Source organism: Equus asinus, chromosome 6 (assembly GCF_041296235.1).
Source record: "Equus asinus isolate D_3611 breed Donkey chromosome 6, EquAss-T2T_v2, whole genome shotgun sequence".
Classification (NCBI taxonomy): domain Eukaryota; kingdom Metazoa; phylum Chordata; class Mammalia; order Perissodactyla; family Equidae; genus Equus; species Equus asinus.
In genome coordinates this window covers 15,812,698-15,831,710 of record NC_091795.1, presented here as the reverse complement: position 1 = coordinate 15,831,710, position 19,013 = coordinate 15,812,698, and the positions used below count along the sequence as shown (strand labels likewise).

At 45.1% G+C, this 19,013-nt stretch overlaps 1 protein-coding gene across 18 annotated transcripts in view; it reads left to right on the top strand.

Moving 5' to 3' along the window:
• Positions 1-5,586: 5,586 nt before the first annotated feature.
• INPP4A (inositol polyphosphate-4-phosphatase type I A) overlaps positions 5,587-19,013 on the top strand; it is a 132,456-nt gene continuing 119,029 nt past the window's right edge. For 14 of the 18 annotated variants that reach the window (XR_011503864.1, XR_006529494.2, XR_011503863.1 and 11 more), the window contains exon 1: positions 5,709-5,849. The gene's annotated coding sequence lies outside the window, so the exon portion shown is untranslated. Of the gene's footprint in view, positions 5,850-19,013 lie in introns of all 18 variants that reach the window. The other 4 variants (XR_011503862.1, XM_044772941.2, XM_044772938.2 and 1 more) reach the window with 2 other exon arrangements.

The window sequence follows — 19,013 nt, the reverse complement described above, 5'->3', positions numbered from 1 at the left end:
CAAAGGATTGTCTCAGTTTTTTGTTTATTTGGGAATATCTTAATTTCTCCTTCATTTTTGAAACTGAGTTTTGCTGAATACAGAATTCTAGGTTTATAGCCTTTTTCTTTTGGTACTTTGAATATGTCATCTTACCGCCTTCTGGACTCCATGGTTTCTGGTGAGAAAACAGCTGTTAATTTTGTTGAGGAGCCCTTATACATGATGAGTTGCTTCTTGCTTGGTGCTTTCAAGATTCTCTCGATCTTTGGCTTTTGATTGTAATGTGTCTAGGTGTGAATCTCTTTGAGTTTACCCTAGTTGGAATTTATTGAACTTCTCTGATGTGGAGATTAGCACTTTTCATCAAATTTGGAAGTTTTAGCCATTATTTCTTCAAATATTTTTTCTGTACCTTTCTCACTTCCCTCCTTCTGGGACTTTCATTATGTATATGTTGATATGCTAGATGGTGTCCCACAGATCACAGAGGCTCTGTTCACATTTCTTCGTTCTTTTTCCTTTATGTTCCTTAGACTAGGCAATATCGATTGACCTGTCTTCAAGCACTAATTCTTTCTTCTGCCAGCTCAGTCCTGCTGTTGCACCCCTCTAACAGATTTTTCATTTCAGTTATTATACCTTTTAATTGTAGGATTTCTGTTTGGTTCTTTTTTTTATAATTCCTATCTCTTTATTGATATTCTCTTTTCGGTGCTTTCATATTTTCTTTTAATTTTTGCTGTACGGCTTTGTTTGGTTCTTTGAACATATTTTAGTTCATGAACATATTTATAATAAGTGAATTAAAGTCTTTGTCTGCTAAGTCCAACATTTGTGTTTTCTCATGGATATTCTATTGACTACCCTTTAGCCTGTGTTCTTTCCTATTTCTGTATGTGTCTCATAGTTTTTTGTTTAAAACTGGACATTTTAAACAATAGAATGTGGCAATTCTGGAAATCATATTTCCCTCTACCCCAGGGTGTTGTTGCTTTTTGTTAGTTTAGTGACTCTCTTGGAATAATTCAGTAAAGTCTGTATCCTCTGTCATTTTTAGCCACTGAAGTTCTTCCTTGGTTAACTTAATGATTTGCTCAAGATTAGACAAAGATAATCGCAAATGCTGGAACCAGTATGTCTTCCCGTCTTTGTTGGGGGGTTCTGTGTGTATTTCGAGGCATGTCGTCAATGCTCAGGCAGGCAGTTTACAACTCTGCCTTAGCCTTCACTTGCTTGCTCAAAGCCTCAGGGTCAGCCAGAAGTGAGGGATTATGGCCTTCTCAAGTCTTTCCTGAGTGTTTGCACAGTTGTTCACATGTGTGTGTCCTTTACATTTTCAGAAATATGTCAGATCTTTCCAAAGACCCTCTATGGACATCTATTCCTCATTATTTCCTGTTAAGCTATTTGGTCAGCATTTTCTTAGCTCCAAATGGTGTCACCACCTGAGGCAGCTGCAGTGTTAAACAACTGTTGCTTATAGCTTTCACCAAATACCCTGGGGATAGGGCCATTTGCACAGAGTAAGCTCTGAGTCAGGTCAATTAAAGACAAGCCCTGAGAAAGGAGCTTTTCCAGTGAATTGCCAGACCAGTCAAATAGTGACAAAGTCTCTGGTGGTAGGTCTCACTGACGTGCTCCAAATCTTTTTTGCTCCTCCAGTGGCTGCTAGGCTGCTGGTCTTCACAACTACTATGGCAGTAGGGCTATTGGTTTTCAAAGTTACGTATATTCTCCAATGAAAACACGTACACATATAAATAAATCATGTTTAATGGCCCAAAAAGAAATTCTCATGTAGGTTATTTCTAGTCCCCAAATTAACACTGCTCAGCTCTTAGTTATCATATGTAGTCACGTGTCACTTACTGATGGGGATATGTTCTGAGAAACGTGTCGTTAGGTGATTTTGTCATTGTGTGAACATCATAGAGTGTACTTACACAAACCTAGACAGTCTAGCCCACTACATGCCTAGGCTCTATGGTATAGCCTATTGCTCCTAGGCTACAAACCTGCTCAGCAAGTTACTGTACCAAATACTGTAGGCAATTGTAACACAATGGTAAGTTCTGTGTACCTAAGCATATCTAAAGATAGAAAGGGTGCAGGAAAAATACAGTATAAAAGATGAAAAGTGGTACACCTGTATAGGGCACTTGCCATGAATGGAACTTGCAGGACTGGAAGTTACTCTGGGTGAGTCAGTGAGTGTGAAAGCCTAGGACATCACTGTACACCATGACAGACTTTATAAACACTGTACACTTAGGCTATGCTAAATTTATAAAACAAGATTTTTCTTCTTTCAATAATAATTAACCTCAGCTTATTGTAACTTGATAAACTTTTTAATTTTTTAAAACTTTTTGACTCTTTTGTAATAATACTTAGCTTAAAACACAAACACACTGTATGGTTGTACAAAAATATCTTATTTCTTTATATCCTTATTCTATAAGCTTTTACCTATTTTAAAATTTTTTATTTTTATTTTATACTTTTTAAACTTTTTTATTAAATACTAAGACACAAACATGCACATTAGCCTAGGCCTACACAGAATCAGGATCACCAATATCACTGTCTTCCACCTCTGCATCTTTTTTTAAAAAATTATTTTATTGAGGTCATATTGGCTTATAATGTTATATAAATTTCAGGTGTATGTTATTATATTTCAGTTTCTGTGTAGGCTGCATTGTGTTCACTACCAACAGTTGAGTTTTTATCTGTCACCAGGGAGGTTTCATCCATATCGAATATTTGCTCTGACAAGTGATTTTCCTCCACAACCAGCATATGTAGAGTTTCCAAAAATGCTTCAGCTGCCGTCACATCAGGACTCGCAGACTCACCGCTCACTTTCACATGATGTAATGAGCAATGATTCTTGAATTGTTTAAGCCACCCAGAGCCGCAGTAAATTCAACATCGTAGTAGGGTCCAGTCTTTTCTTTCAACATCACTAACTTTTTGCCCTGGCCGTGATCGTCATAGCACTGAGAGGGGTACACTTCTGTGTCTGGTCTTCAATCCAGGTCATTAGAAGTTTCTCCATGTCTGATGGCCCTTCTCTAATTTTTGTTGTTCTTGTTGCCTTCAATAAAGCAGATCCTTTAACAGCTTCTATCACTTTGTTCTTGTTCTTCAGGATCACAGCTATGGTGGACCGGGGCATGCCTGACTGGAGAGCAATAACCATCACTGATCTTCTACCTCCAGGGTCCTTAATCATTTTTAATTTTGTTACCAGGTCAATCACTCGATGTGGCCTCTTACTAGTGACATTAGCAGTGGATTTTTTATGCTTAGGAGCCATGATGAACAGAACACTAGATTAAATCAAGCACAAGAGAAAATGATGCAATCGAGAAACAGTAAATATGAGATGTATGAGGCTGCTGCTAGTGTAACACAGCATACTGTTTTACGGTAAACTTTTTTTATAAGTAGAAAGAGTACATTCTAAAACAGTGATAAAAAGTATGGTATAGTAAATACATAAACCAGTAACAGTCTTTTATCATCATTAAGTATTACATACTGTACATAATTGTATGTGCTACGCTTTTATATGATGGCAGCATGGTAGGTTTGTTTACATCAGTATCACCACAAACACGTGAGTAATGTCTTGTGCTAGGACATTAGGATGGCTATGGCGTAGCTAGGCCATAGGAATTTTTCAGCTCCATTTTAATCTTATGGGACTACTGTCATATATGCAGTTCTGTTGTTGACCAAAACATCGTTTTGTGGCTCATGACCGTATAGATTACCTAAATCAGCTTACTCAGTGTACATAGATTAACTAGGTCTGCTTGTTTATCAGAATCTCCTGGAAAGCTTGTTAAAATATAGATTATTGGTGTCATTTTCAGAGTTTCTGATTCAGCAGGTCTGGCACAGGGCCTGGGAATTTGCATTTCTAGCAAGTTCTGAGAGGATGTTCATGCTGCTGTTTGGGACCCCGTGCTGAGAGCTTCTATGGGGATACCTTTCCCCCAGCACACTTCTAGGATACTTTCTTCTATCATGCTGGGATGCTTACGGAGTACACAGCACCACGTTTACTAACAAACTTGGCCCCCTTTGCTCTTGATGTTTGCTCTAGAGCGGAACTGGGCTCCCATTCCTTGCCACACTGAAAATGTGATTAATCTTTTAAGACTATCCTGATTTACACAGCAGTCAAATGACAAATGTTATTGGACGCCTGACCCTCATTCAGTGTTTGTTACTATGCTAAAGGAATGAATCGTTGAAATTAGACTGATGTCTATTTTTAAATGTTTGTGAATTTAAATTTGTTTCTTTTTTTAAAGCTAATGATTTAAAAACTCTCTTGGCTTGATTAAAGCTATCATAGCCATAAAATGTATTGTCTGAACACTTTTGAGAGTGAACAGGGCCGCAACCAATAATTTTGCTGGATAAAAGATATAAATTTGGGCTGTCTCAGGTACACCATGTATATTGTTCATCTTAAAATTTTGGAAAATAAAATATAAAAATATTTTTGCATTTCCACAAGTTTGTTTGATTTCCTTGGCGTTAAGTTTATGCTATGGTTAAAGTTCTGCCAATATCTCTTTCCATTTATCTCACGAAATAATAAAAAGTGTTTCGTTAATAAATTACTTTTCAGAGGATAAATAAACTAAAAAGTCAGAAATTGAACTTTAAAAATAATTTTATATTTGCTTATTGTTATTCCAGACTATTGTCTGCATTTGGTTTTTGGTGACACGGGGGAGGTTCAGATCTAATTCTAAATGAGATCAGAGAATTCTTGTTTAATTTTCATTTCTAACAGGTTAATAGCTTTTCTTTTTTAAAGCAAATTATAAATGCTTGTTTTTATACCTGAGGGATGTGACCTCTGACCTAGAAGTGTTCTGGCATATTGAATTAAAGTAGTTTTCATTTAAGAATTTTTAAGGAGAAATTTTTTTCTGATAAAATTTAACGTAATCAAGACAAATGTTTATATTCAGTCCAGTATTTACCCTTGCTTAAGCAGAAATATTAAGGTTTAAAGTCATATTAAAGTGAAAAATTTCTTCCAAAACTTCTGACGACTGTATTTTTTTTTTTCCTATGGAAAAACAGAACTTTGGAGGAGAAGCGTAAGCAGCTGATATTGGGTGAAGGTCTACAAATGTATATCTATCCAATCTGCCAGCTCAGGTATGGAAGGATGTCAGCAGCTTCTCTCTTCTTTTTGCTCATCTGTATTTTCAAAGCACGACTTTAACTGGGCTTGTTTCTGGGCTGAACGTTCAGTTTCCTAAGCGTCTCCCAGGGACTGCGTATATTTGCATCACGGAAAGCGCGCTGACCCTGGGGACAAACGGCCTGGTCGCGGCTCTTCCATGGAACCTTCTTCCCCAGGGGTGTGTCAGGGCCTCAGCAGCCTCAGTTTGCCTGATAGGCGAAAGCGCAGACGACTGGGCTCGAGCTGACAGTCGGCTCTTGCGGGAGCCCGGGAGTGGAAGCCCGCACCACCAGCCCGACAGCCCGGGAGGCGGAGCCACGGAGTGGGGGCGGGCCCGGGGCGGGCGCTCAAGGAGCGCGCATGCGCGGCGAGGGGCCGTGGCCGGGGCGGGGCTGCGCGGGGCCTCTGGAGCGGGAGCGGCGGCGGCGGCGGTGGCGAGGTTGGGGCTGCGGCGCGGGCGGCGGGTTCGCGGCCGGGGCGGGCGCCGCGGGCCGGAGCAGGAGGACCAGCACCTGGAGCCGGGGCGCAGTCCGCGGCTTCGGCACCAAGCGGCAGCTCGGCTGAGGCGGGGCGCGGGCACGCGGCCCGGCAGGACCGAGGACGGCGGGGCGGCAGGGCGCGGGCGCCGCGGGCCGGGGTGCGCCAGGTGGGTGAGCCGGGCCGGGCCGGGGGTGACGCGGCGGCTGCGGGAGCGAGGGACCGGGATGCACCCGGGCGGGGCGGGGCTCGGCGCGCATCCCAACACCCGGTGCGCCCGACGGGGACGGCGCCCGCGGTTGTCATGGAAATCGCACAGCCTAGCGGTTCACCTGCGGTTGCGTCTTTGGGGAACAATCCGACCCTGGCCGACCCCCAGCAAGACGAAGACGCGGGCGGGCTCGGGCTGAGGGTTGTGCAGAGCTGGAACGGGTGGCAGCGAGCCGGGATGCAGGACGCGGCGCCCAGAGGCCGGGTCTTGGCGCCTGCTTGGTGCGTCTTGGGGGCTGGATGTAGGCACTCCAGACGGTGGAGGCCTCGCTGTGTTTCGGCTGCAAACATAACCGGGTTAAAAAACACCCGTGCATCTCGGTGTAGGAAATCTGGTCTCCATTCTCTCAACTCTTCCCTTTTCTGCCGGCCCATAGCGCCAGACGATATTCCTGGCATCTTTGCTTTTTGTGTATATTTTTTTCTGGCTTTGCTACTCCATTAATTGAGGCCTGAGAAATTTGCAGAGATCTGTGACCGTCTGTGGAAAAACCAATTATGCATGTGTCGGCCATAGAAGACTGAAACACTCAAAATGTCAAGCGTAAATTTATGTCTCTGTGGGCGAACGGAACGGTGATGGCTTGGCTTTCCCTCCCCCTTGTCGCCTGCCCTCTGGCATTACATAATGATGTGTTCCTCCTGCCCCGAGTTGATCCGTAATGACAGATCATGAAAATATTCCTCTGGGTAAGAAAAAAGTATAGGCAGTTGTAAAGCCCATCTTCTTGTCTTTTGCTTTGAGATGGAGTGTTTTATGTTGGCAGGCTGCTTAAGAGTAGAATTTGATTTGTCACCTGCCCCTTAGGGCATCTAAACCAAGGGAATAGGGGGTGGGGTGGCAGTTTGAATGTTGCAGTGAAATTCTACCTGATTCATCTCTGTTCACAGTGGGTTGTGTGGACAGTGGGCAAGCCAGTGGGTTTGGGGACAGAACAGGCTGACTTGGGTGTGAATCCTGGATCTGCCACTTGCTCACACTGGTTCTCAGTTTTCTCATCTCTGAAAGGGGAGAACAGAACCTACTTTGCTGAGTTTGTTTTGGAATCTTGATGCTCTTGGCATTGGTAAATGTGCACAGAATAACTGTACTTCTGATTTTTCTTTGGTTGAAAACAGTCTTTCTTAACAGGGATTTTGTCTTTGGACCTAGGCTAGGGCTTTTGTCTTTGGGGTTCTTTGCTGAAATGTTTGCTCCTGGACGATTCAGTTCATTGGTTTCTTTGAAGCAAGGTGAATGATGGTGCCCACGTGGGAAGGTCACATGGTGGTTCTGTTGGATGTTTGGTGTCAGAATACCATGATGCTGTGCAGGGGTGGCGTTGCTGTGAATGGAACCCCACAAGGCCTTGTTCCCTGAAGGGTCTCGTAGACGCGCCTCTGTAGCAACAAGCCAAAGTTACTGGGAGGGTTTGCCCTGAAGACAGGGGCTAAACGAATGGATGCCAGACAAATTCACAGAGAAAGGAGGGCTGTATTTCTGCTGAGCTCAGCAATGGAATTAGTGGTACTATTTATACTAGCTAATTTACTTATCTAACTGTTTTTCATTAGGCTTATGCTGTCTCAGAGTGTTTATCTGCTCAGGTACAAGTCCTGTCTCCCAATTAGACTCGAAGTCGAGGGTAGACTTTGTAGTTTATTTCATTGTTTTGGAAACTAGATATTTTGTCCAATTGCCATTAAACTGAATATTGATACTTTTTAAAAGTCACTTTAATAAAAGGATGAAATAAAATAATATACACGAAAGGTTGTTGTAAACTTCGAAGCACCAGAGAGGTGGGATGTATATGACAGAGAGGACTACTGACCCTGCAAGTCCCTTCAGCCACCTGCCTACGTGGGAGCATTCTCTATGGCAGGCAAATCTGCAAATGCCCCAGAGGAATGGAGTGGGAAGGCAGGTGGGACCAACCGATCCCCACCTCGTGGCTTTAACATCGCAGGAATCCAGTAAGACAGAGTGGAGGGGAGACTTTGCATCAAAATTATTTTATCCTGGTTTCTTATGAAAAACTCCTTTGTGGATTACATAGTCCAGAAGAATCCCCATAGCATCATCACCTACTCATGGTGTCAGGATGCTTTGGCTTTCTTGGAGGAAAAAATAGCACAAATCTGCAGTGAAGAAAGCTTGATTTTGTTGTTGCTTTTTTTGTGGGACTTGATTAATGAGCTGGTCTTGAGAGAACCTTCAAAGCAGCTTTTTCCAGTGTCCTGGAACAAAAGCTCTGTGAGGAGAACGTATTCTTGGGAGACCAGTTTTTTTCTTTTTTTGAGGAAGATTACCCCTGAGCTAACTGCTGCCAATCCTCCTCTTTTTGCTGGGGAAAACTGGCCCAGAGCTAACATCCATGCCCATCTTCCTCTACTTTATATGTGGGACACCTGCCACAGCATGGCTTACCAAGTGGTGCCATGTCCGCACCCTGGATCTGAACCGGCGAACCCCAGGCGGCAGAATGTGTGCCCTTAAGCGCTGCACCACTGGGCCGGCCCAAGGGGAGACCAATATTAACACCAGGGCAGGCCTGCTTCATTTTGACTCTCTGTGCTTTTAAGGAAAATGCCATAATGAACCTAATCCCCAGGAATTTACCTGTATTTCTTTACATATGCACTCTTTGCTCTGTTTAAATTTTTTTAATATTTTTTCAGATTCACTGAAAAGCTGCAAGAATAATCCAAAGAATTCCCAGATACCCTTTACCCAGATTCTCCAAATGTTGACATTTCCTGCATTTGCCTTATCCTTTTCTCATATTTGTGTGTGTGTGATTACCTTTTTCTGAACTGTTTAATGGTAAGTTGCAGACTTGATGCCCTTTTACCTCTAAATACTTTGTGTATTTCCAATAAACAAGGGCATTCTCTTACTTAACAACAGTACAATTATTAAAAATCAGGAAATTAAATGTTGCTACACCTCGATTATTTGATCTCTTGCCAGTAGCCCCAGTAATGTCCTTTAGAGCAAAAAAATAGCTAAGATTATGTGTTGCATTAAGTTGTCCTGTCCCTTTAGTCTCCTTTAATCTGGAAGAGTTTATGAGTCTTTCTTTGTATTTTATGACCTCGACGTTTTGAAGACTTCTGCCTGATTTTTGGATAATGGCCCTCAACTTGAGGTTGCCTGCATTTTCCTCCTGGTTTGGTTCACATCATGTGCCTTTGGCAGGAGTAGCCCAGCAGTGATGCTGCAGGCTCGTTGTTGAGTGCCCTCAGGGGCGGCATATGCTGTCAGTTAGTCTGTTCGCTGGGCTTGTTAACTTTGATCACATGATTAAGGCGGTGTCTGCCAGGTTCACTCCCAGAAAAGTTACCATTTTTCCTTTTGTAGTTAACGTGTGTAGCATAGTAAGGTAACTTGAGACTATGTAAATATACGTTACTCCTCATACCTTCACCCACTAGTTTTAGAATCCATCGATGATTCTTACCTGAATGGGCTATTATGATAATTGACAGGTGGTGATTTTCTAATTCTATACTTCTTTCCACACTTACCAGTTGGAACTGTACTGAAAGGAAGAACTTCTCTTTCTCCCGTATTTATTCTTTGATTTGCTTCTCTACACTCATGAATTTCCTGTTTTATGCATATAGATGATAGTCTGTTACTCTCACTCTTTGCTTTGTTGCTTATATTGTCCCACATGGGTCCTGCAGGAGCCCCATCAGGCTATCTCTTATGTCCTTTTGACATGTCCTTCTCATTCTTTGAGGACTTCTTTACTTTCTGGCACAAAACCTTCAAGATTCAGCTTGTACTTTCCAGCCCTGCAATCAGCCATTTCTCCAAAGAGTCCTAGTTCCATTTAGTGGAGAATGGTATTTAAAAACCAAGATCTGGGTGCTGGGTGTGCTCATTGCTACTGAGATGACGTTGCTTCTATGCCTTTTCAGTGGACATATGCTCTCATTGTAAGCATAAATGTAGACACATTATACGAAATTTTCTCTGATTTGCTTTTTAAATTTAATGCTGTGTCCTGGAGACCTATATGTACTGACATGAAAAGTTTGCCTTTTTTGGGTATGTATTCCAGAGTATGGGTGTACCATAATTTATTTAACTATCCTTCATCGATGGGCATCTAGGTTGTTTTCAATTCTCTGCTCTAAAAATAGTGGGAAATCTGTGACTTATGTCATTGTTTACACTCACAAATATTTCAGTCTTCTACATCCATAGAAGTAGAATTTCTGGGCCAAAGAGTAATTTTAAACAAATAGCTTCGCCAAATTGCCCCCCACTTCCAAGAGGCTTTATCAGTTTGTACTCCTTCCATTAGTGTGTGAAACTGTCTATCCCTTTAACTTGGCCAACACTGAAGAGTATACATCTTGTTAATTTTTGGCACATTAATGGATAAAGAAGACATTATTGTTTTAATTACATTTCACAAATTACCAAAAATATTGAAAACCTTTTCTTGCTAGTTTGTATTTTAGCCTCTGAATTATCTGTTCATATCCTTTGCCCATTTTTTCTTATTAGGTTGTTTTTCTTTATCTTACTGGATTGTGGAAGTTGCTATAACTTTGGACATTTATTCTTGGCAGACTTAGAAGTCTCTTTTAAGTGTGATGCATTTTTCATCCTAAAGACAAGGAAACTAACATTTTCTGAGCACCCCCTGCATTCCAGGCCGCTGGCCAAGTGTCCAGATGCATCCTCTGCAAGGTCTTGTGAGGAGGGGAGTTGTGGGATGGAGGAGGAAGCTGAGGTCAGGCGTGGTTAAGGCATCCACCCAGGGGGGTTGTCAGAGGTAGAACTGGCATTCAGACCCAGGTCTGTCTGAATCTAGTGCCATTTCCATTAAATCACATAGCTTCCTTCACACGATTTTAAAATACATGCTTTACTTTATGTATCAATGTAACTATGAAAAATAATTACCTAGAGTCCTCAATATCAACTCTTTCTGTTTTTAGTATTTTGATTTATAGGTAAGGAACTTTTGTATTCGGCTCTTTTTGTTGAGCATACACATTTCTCAAGGCTATTTATTTTGTTCCTGGAACTATTGTGGACTCTGGAGCCAAACTCCCTGTGAGCCTCCAACTAGCTGTGTGGCTCTGGACAAGTAGCTTAATCTTTCTGTGCCTCGGTTTTCTTATCTGTAAAACTGGGCTCATGGCAGTAGTTACCTCAGAGGCTTGTTGGGAGGTTAAATGAATTAATGCATGTCAAGGCTTGGAATGGCACCTGGTACCTGCTGAGCACTCTGGGAGGTGAGCCTTTATGATGAGTTCGCTTGTAGAGCACGTGTGGGCAGTGTGGAACTTTGAATTAGAGCAGCGTTATCTCTGTGGGTTTAATCTTTTAACCATCCCTTTTGTCATCACTTGGCTGGGACATGGGAAACCAAGGCCCCTAGGAGCTGTGCGCTCATCTCCTCCTTGTGGTCTCTGCACACACCTTGCTCATGCCCTATAACGTGCCTGCCAGCCCGCCCAGCTGGCCCTTGTGTTTGCCCACAGCCCCTAACCTGGGGCAGGTGAGACCCTGCAGGCCTTTCAATATGGAGTCTGTTCAGTGAGGTTCACCGGGTGAAGGCCTTGGAAGCAGGAAGTGTCCAGTAGGGGAGGGTCATGCTATGGTGATAAAGATGAGGTGTCCATTTTCTGGAATAGAGTCAGGAAGACAGAGGGGTGTCCTCTGGCCTCCAGAAGGAGGGGAGGGTGCCTCTTGAGGAGGAAAGCGTTCAGCTCCTCTCAGTGCCCTTCCTGGGCCCCTCTCTGAGCCTCCCCTCAGATACCTAGTAATTCTCCCCACCTCACAGTGCCCCTTGGCGCCCTCCTGTTGCAGTTACAAGGCAGGATTCTGAGGTCTCCTGAAAACTCCCTGCCTCCCTTCCTGCTCCCTGTCCTCACGCCTCCACTATAGCCCCCGTACAGCTGCTCTTAGAGCCACTGTCAGATAAAATTAATTCACTCTTGGATGTGGAGCACCCTTCCTTCCCTCTCCTGTGTTGCTTGCATTTCAAATGGTGCATTCTCTAACCCATTAATTAGAGTTTTCAAGAAGGATGACCTAGGTGTGCAAATTCTGGAAGTGTGAAGGAAATACATTTAGGCAGGTGGGTGTTTGTGGAGAAGAGGGTCCTATGGACACAGGGATGCCCAGTTCAAGAGTCTCCCTGGATTATGGGATGTGTCAGTTGGGGTGGTTTGGGTTGCCAAGTAAACAATAAGGACATTCATCATCTCACAGAAGTGGAGTTCTGCTCTATCAACAGTTTCACAGTTTCATGAGGATCTAGATTCTTCTCCCCTCTCCAGCCATCACTGCTGGTTTCATCCCGGGGTCAGCCGCCTCGTGATTATGAGTGGTCCTCAGGGTCAGTGGACCTGCATGTTCCCTGCTCCTGTCCATCCCCGGCCACAGTGTCTACCAGTCCTCCCTCTGGTCTGTGGGAGCAGGGAGGATCCTGTGGCCTCCCCTGGACCAAGAGCTCGACGCTGTGAGAGTGCTGTGTGCTGATTGACCTGAGTGTTCCCCCATGTGTGACAGCATTGATGTCACCTGAGACTTGCTAGGACCACAGTCTCAGGCCCCACCCTGACCTGCTGAGTTAGAATCTCTGGGTTGGGGCCCAGCAGGCTGGTTTTTAACCAGCTCTCCAGGTGATTCTGATACCAGGCAAGTTTGAGAGTTGCTCTCTTAGTCTAATCCAGACCCTTCTCCCCCAACTCCCCCCAGCTGGAGATGGGGCTGGCTTTTCCTGAATCGAGAGAGGATAGTTCCTGGAATAGGGAGAAGGGAAAGTGAATGTGGGGTGCTCAGTGCACACTGTGAACTGAGAGGCCTGGGAAGTGTTTAAGGAGCCTGTGGACACCTTTGCTCTGCTTGGCTACCCCTGTCCTGTGCCCCAGCTGAGTTCCCCAGCCCCACTACCTGCAGCCTCTCCAGCTCCTCTGAGTGTGCCCCGCATCCTCCCTGCAGGACTCGGTGCTAGAGGAAGCAGCACTGATGACACCGCAGCCCCAGGTTTCATCTCTGGTCCACTGGGCCGGGTGGCCCTTATGACTCACCTTCTGAGGCCATCCCGAAGTGTGTTCAGCTGTGTGGGGTTTGCATACTCTGCTACTCCTTGCTCAATTAGAAACCGTTGAGAGCAGTACAGTTACCGGGGCTTGGCAGATATTTAAGGAATTGGCCTGGAGACAGCCTGAGGGACTACTTTTAAGGGCAGTTTGTAGTTCTCTCTGGCTTTGCCCCGTATGACCTGCTTTACTGTCCCCTTTGGCAAGTACAGCTCCAGCTTTATGTTTGGGTGAAGTCAAATAGCCACCTCCAAGGGGTAATTTGTGAGATCAAAGTAGCCCACTGTTCCAGAGTTTTCCTGGAACTAGTGAGCTGAGGTATTTCTAGATTTTCTTGACTTTGCAGGGTTTTAAGGGTCTTGATACATAAAAATGATGTTTAGAAACAGTCTCACGCTGAACTCTCTACCACATCAGTGCTAACTGCTGAGTTGGAGACAGCCTGAAGGGTCCAGAACAGTGTTGTTCCAACGGCAGTGGTTTGTGAAATCAATTTGAGGTTGTAACAAGCATTTAACATTTTTTTTGAAATAAAATAGAAAATATACAAGTATATTTCCTACAGGAAGGCTTAGCATTTTTTGGTAAAACTTAGTCATCTGCATGTGGTATACGTTTGGGTATTGTCACAATGTGATGGTTTCTTACTGTGGGTTTTGGTAAAGATGTGTCAAACCCAAGGGTTGAGCAGAGGGAGGAGGGGGCACACGGGCACACTGGACATGTATACACACCCGGGGACTTTTCCAGGGGAGAGGCCTGTGGCTGTGTCAGAACCTCGGGGGCCTGTCACTTGCCGTAGGTGGAGAACCAGTGATCTAAAGTGAGAGAGGCCTTTTAGCAGTGTGGGCCAGCAGGCATGGAGCCGGAGCCCACGAGGACAGCAAGAAAACGGTCCAAACCTTGTGGTCTTGCTCTGGTTTGTTGTCTGTGGTATTTGACCACCTGGGCCAGATCTTCCTGAAGATATTGGGGGTCCTTATCATGGCCACTCTGAGAGATGGGGTGGCAATGGCAAGGAGTGTGTCGATTTGTCAGAAGTTTAAAATTTAACTCCAGATGCTTGACCCATCCTTCTCCTCATAGGGTGGGTCATATATGTCTGCCTACAGAGAGAGAGAGAGAGAGAGAGACAGACAGACAGAGGGGTATCTGGATCCGCCATTGTTGCTTGTGGTTCTTCCCTGCAATCCTGTGTGGCTTAACTATAATAGGACAACTCCTAAGTCACCTTTGGGCGACTTTGGGACAGGTGTGGTATGCATTACTTAGTGCAGGTGTTAGTCTGGTTTGTGTCACAAAGCGTATGCATTAATGGCTTTGGGGTGTCTGTGTCTGTTTTTTGGGGGTGGGGGTAAGTTGGATTGTGGGAAGCAAAAGTGCTGGACATGAACCTGAGTCAACGTTCTCATCTGTAACATGGGTAAAGTGCCCGGCTGAAGGAGGGTTGTGTGGATTAAATAACATAAGCCAGAGAGGTCTGTGAACTGTGGTGCTCTGGACCAGCACAGGTGGGAAGTTACCGTCTCGCAAGAGACTCAGTGTCTCCTCACTGGACTTGATAGTCTTGATGATTCCGTTTTCCCAAGGTGCCCCTATTGAAAAATGTACTCTAAAGGCTGAAGTACATCCCATCTCTGACTCCTGGCCAGGGCACCTTAGAGGGGAAATATTGCAGAAGAAGGAGGTTGTGAGAGGCAAGGGACCGCCAGCAAAGGTCAGAGAAGGATGTGGGTAGAGGGGGAGAGGGAAGTGGGAGGGGTCTGGGCTCAGAAACTTTAAGTTGGGCAGTCACTGGCCCAGCTAAGTCTTCTACTGACACTTTTTTTTAAAGCACTTAAAAACTTGTGATTGTATGTGGTGGAATGTTGAGTATTTTCACATTTCTTATTCATTGCTTTTCCTGTGTTCTGCGTGTACAGATGTCAAGCAAAATGATCACGTTACATTTAGAGTGATAATCAAATGGCTGATAAAATGGAATAATTGACAGAGCCCAATTAAGGTTGGGCTATCAGCAAAGAAATGTCAAGATACCCCAGAATCTTCCTGACGTTGTTACTCCTCTGGTTTGGAAGAGGAGAGAGACGTGGGTGAATGGATCGGCGTTAGGGAAAAATCTTGCTGGTAGACAGTGCTCTCCTCAGGTTGAAGAGAAGGGCATGTTTGGATTTTGCCCCCCAACTTGCTGGCAACTTGGTGGAGTCATGCCCGAATCTCACCTCCTTCCTCGTTCATCCAGTGAAGGTGGGTCCCTTCTTTCCCCCTCCCTCGGCCCCCAATCCGACATGGAAGTGGAGTTGTGATCGTGCCTGTGGGCTGCGTGGGTAAAGTGTTGCATGTTCTTGATTTAGCCGGCACTGGGGTGAGACACACACACACACAGTGTCTGGTTAGGGAAGTGCTGCTTTAGTCTGTGGCCTTGGAAATCAAACTCCTGCCTCTTGACTCTTTCACTTTCTCTCCCTCTGCAGTGATTCAGCAGTAGCTTTCTAGAGTAAAGCAGCTTAGTGTCAGAGACCCTGGAGTACCCCAGAGATGGCCATGGAGAAGTTACCAAACTCCTCCTGGTCCCAGGAGCGTCCAGCGCCTTTCCCTGGCTCCTCCATCCTGCGTCATGTCCCCACATCCTTCCTCCTGCGCCTTTTGCAAACAGCCCCCCAGAACAACTACAGGTTTCACATTGAAGCCCCGATCCTTGTTGTTCTCCCATGGACTGATGGAGACCACTTTACTCCCTGATATTTCCCCCTGATAATTTTTTCACATTTGTTGTCTGGTTCAGGTTTGGACTGTCTCTTTGTTGCAGCATGGCATCCTTCCCTGACTTTTCCATCTACCTCTCTTTGACCTCCTTTTGCTCTATATTTGAGTTATTTTATTTCCTATTAGCCACTCTTGATCTTCTACATAAAGGGTGCATGGCTTTAAAGTTATTAGTTAAAGCATAAACTGATTAAAAAGAAAAAAAAAGAAAGCGCTTCAGGTGGAGACAACTCCATGAGTGCTGTCCCTTCAGGAAGAACCCTGGACGTGTTTCAGGGCTCCCGCCGTTGCCAGAAGCTTTCACCTTCTTCATTTGCGTGTCCTTCTCCATGAAACGTTACAGAGCTCACGAGAACAGAAACTGGCTTACTCAGTAGTTCAAATAGTCCTCCAACTTGTCAGCATGCTACCAGCGATTGCCCAAGACACATGTTTTGTGGTTATCATTAGAGGTGCCTTCGAGGTGTATGGTATTTGCAGTAACTTTATTGGAGGGAGGAAGATCTTTGCATTTTGAGTTAACTTAATTATTTAATCATTCTTTAATTAGTCAAATATCTTTACCAAGCTGGGTATTAACCTTGTTGGTCGAAGAGAGAAGAAGAGCCAGCCAGATGGATTGTGAAGCAGCGAGGGGCCTTTTGCGGGTTGGTTGACCGGCTCAGACAGAAAGGATGCTTCTTTGATAGCAGTACCACTCCTGTACTGACTTGGTTGTTAAGAAGCATCCAGGTTTTAAAGTTATCTCCATCCGTTTCTAACCTGGATGACATTGGCTTTTGTACTGGGGGCTTGACCATTGGGCTGTGTGCCCGTGTGTGCCTGGGATCTGATGCTCTCAGGGCATCGGGGCCACATCTGTCCGGTGTGCAGGTCCATATTCCTTACAACAGCTAGCACAGCCTCAGCCCCTTTTCTAGCAGAGTGTTCTAAGCTGGTAATGGAATGGACTCACTTCAAACAGGAGTAGATGAGATATGATCAAATTTCAGGGCAGTAATCGCTGTGTTATTTCTTGGAAGTGGGCATCACAGGATCTGACCAGTGTTACATTCCCACAGGTTGGCCGTTTTTAAACTGTTAAGGATTGTACCAGTGTTTGTCATGGCAACTAGCTGCCCATGGCTGAGCCTGTGAACCTTATTTAATGGACTAACTGTAATGAATAAAAACAGGGGCTATTTTTACCTCATAACCTAGATTTGTCTGCACTGAATATGCAAGCCAACCTATTAAATGTTGGGAATAGTAAACGGGAATTCAGTATATTAAGGCTTTTTGAGGTTGCTACCCAGATAGACCTAGAAATAGGATTGGTTAGCTTTTTTAGGATTATAAATGTTGATTAGATTAGGGAGGCACTGTTTTATAAAATAATTCTGCAACAGAATGAAACTATGCTTATCATTTCTTGTAAGAATGTGCTCACCTTAGCCTGGAGCCCAGGGTAAATTTGAGAATGCTTTATTTAAAGGTCTCTTTCTGGAAAAATGGGACTGTAAATGTACTTAAATCTAGAATAGTATCCTTCCTTATTTGTAGCTCTCAGCACTCCAAGATGGTGACATTCTCCACCGTTGGATATAAGTGGGGAATGGTAGAATTGTTAGGGTTAACATTTGGCTGTGTATAACAGAAAAAATCTGAAGGAAAAGAGGCTTAGTCAAGAGGGCATTTCTTTCTCTTTCATGTCCTGGGGTCCAGAGGTGGGTGGTCAGAGCTCGTGCCCTGCCATCCTGAGAGTGAGGCCCCCAGGGGCATACATCTAGGATGGCAGCTAGAGGTGCAGCCAACTCTTGCGCCTTCCAGACACCAGGCTGGAGGAGGGTAAACTTCCTGCGAACTCCTCATCAGACTTTGTCCTTGTATCTTGTTGGCAAGAATTGAACCCTGTCTACACCTAGCTGCAAGGGAGGTAGACAGCCCCGTGCCAACTAGGGTCAGCGTCCTGGGCCTATTACTAAGGAGGAAGGGGAGAATGGACATTGGAGGCAACTTGCTGTGTCTTTCCTGCAAGTTATCTTTTTTGGAAGAAGAGTTTTTTTGCTTCTTGGGAAAATGTTGGGGATATTTTCGGGGGAGACTGTAGGCATGGGCAGCTAACTAAGAACTGGCGGGCTTGTGACCTCTCTCACTTCCGCATGTGCCTTCATACTCGAGCCTCAAAGAGGTCTCTTGATCCCTTTGTGTCTTACTTTTCTCATTTAAAGAATAGAGATGGTAGAATTTCTATCTAAATTCTCAGGGCCAGGGCTGCTTCCCACCAGTAGGCCCCTCGTGTTTCTGGGCTCATGTTGTGCCCTGGAGGGAAGGGCTGACTGGCTGGGGAGGATCCCAGGCCAAGTGCGAGATCCAGGCGAGCATCCGCGGATGAGATGCCCTGAGTGGGGAGGGGTCTGGCCTGGAGGGGCCCAGGAGAAAGCAGACAGGCTTCTTCCCACTGTAGTCTCAGGGCCTGGCTCATCCCTCCTCACCCTGAGCCCACCACAGACGGGCCCCTTCCCCTGCGTGTGGGGAGGGCTGGCCTCACCAGCTGGATTAAGGGCTACCCCTGGGCCTGTTTGTGTGTGTGTCCTGCCTCTTCCCCTCTCATCCTGCTTCGCCTTTCAGAAGGGTGATCCCAAGAGCCTGCTCTCTGTTGGGTGAAAGGGATCTAATAACCAGTTTTCTGTAGGTGTCAATGAAAGTGAATGTGTCCTTTTTGAGGCATGTGCCTTTTCAGAAGGATATATGTGTTAGCAATTCCTAAACTCAAAAGAAAGTGTCAGTGATGACATCAGGCCCAGGAACAGGCATGGATGGGAGAGTTTGGGGCCCTCCTCGTGCCTGCCAACCATGGGGCATAAGCATTTGTCTGCTGCACATCTGGGTAAAGCTGGCCGGGCCAGCTGCTCCCGGCACCTTCCCTCCACCTCAGCTCAGTGCACATGCGCACATCCACCAGTCACACCTCTCACGTGTGCTCACACACCAGTCATGGGCTTGCACACTCCATTTACATGTGCACTTACACCTGCCACTTGCACATGTGATGCACACCTTTTGTGTACACACAGCCCACCCCCTGCCCCCAACAAGGCAGTAGCCCCAGGAAGTGGAGCTCCCTGGAGGAGCCACGCTTTGCTTCCTGGCTGGCTGGAATCCCTGGGATTTATGGGTGTAGACATGCGTGTATCCAAGAGCCTTTACAGAGAAACACTCCCTGAATTCTTGCATTTGAAAGAAGAATATTTCTGATTAT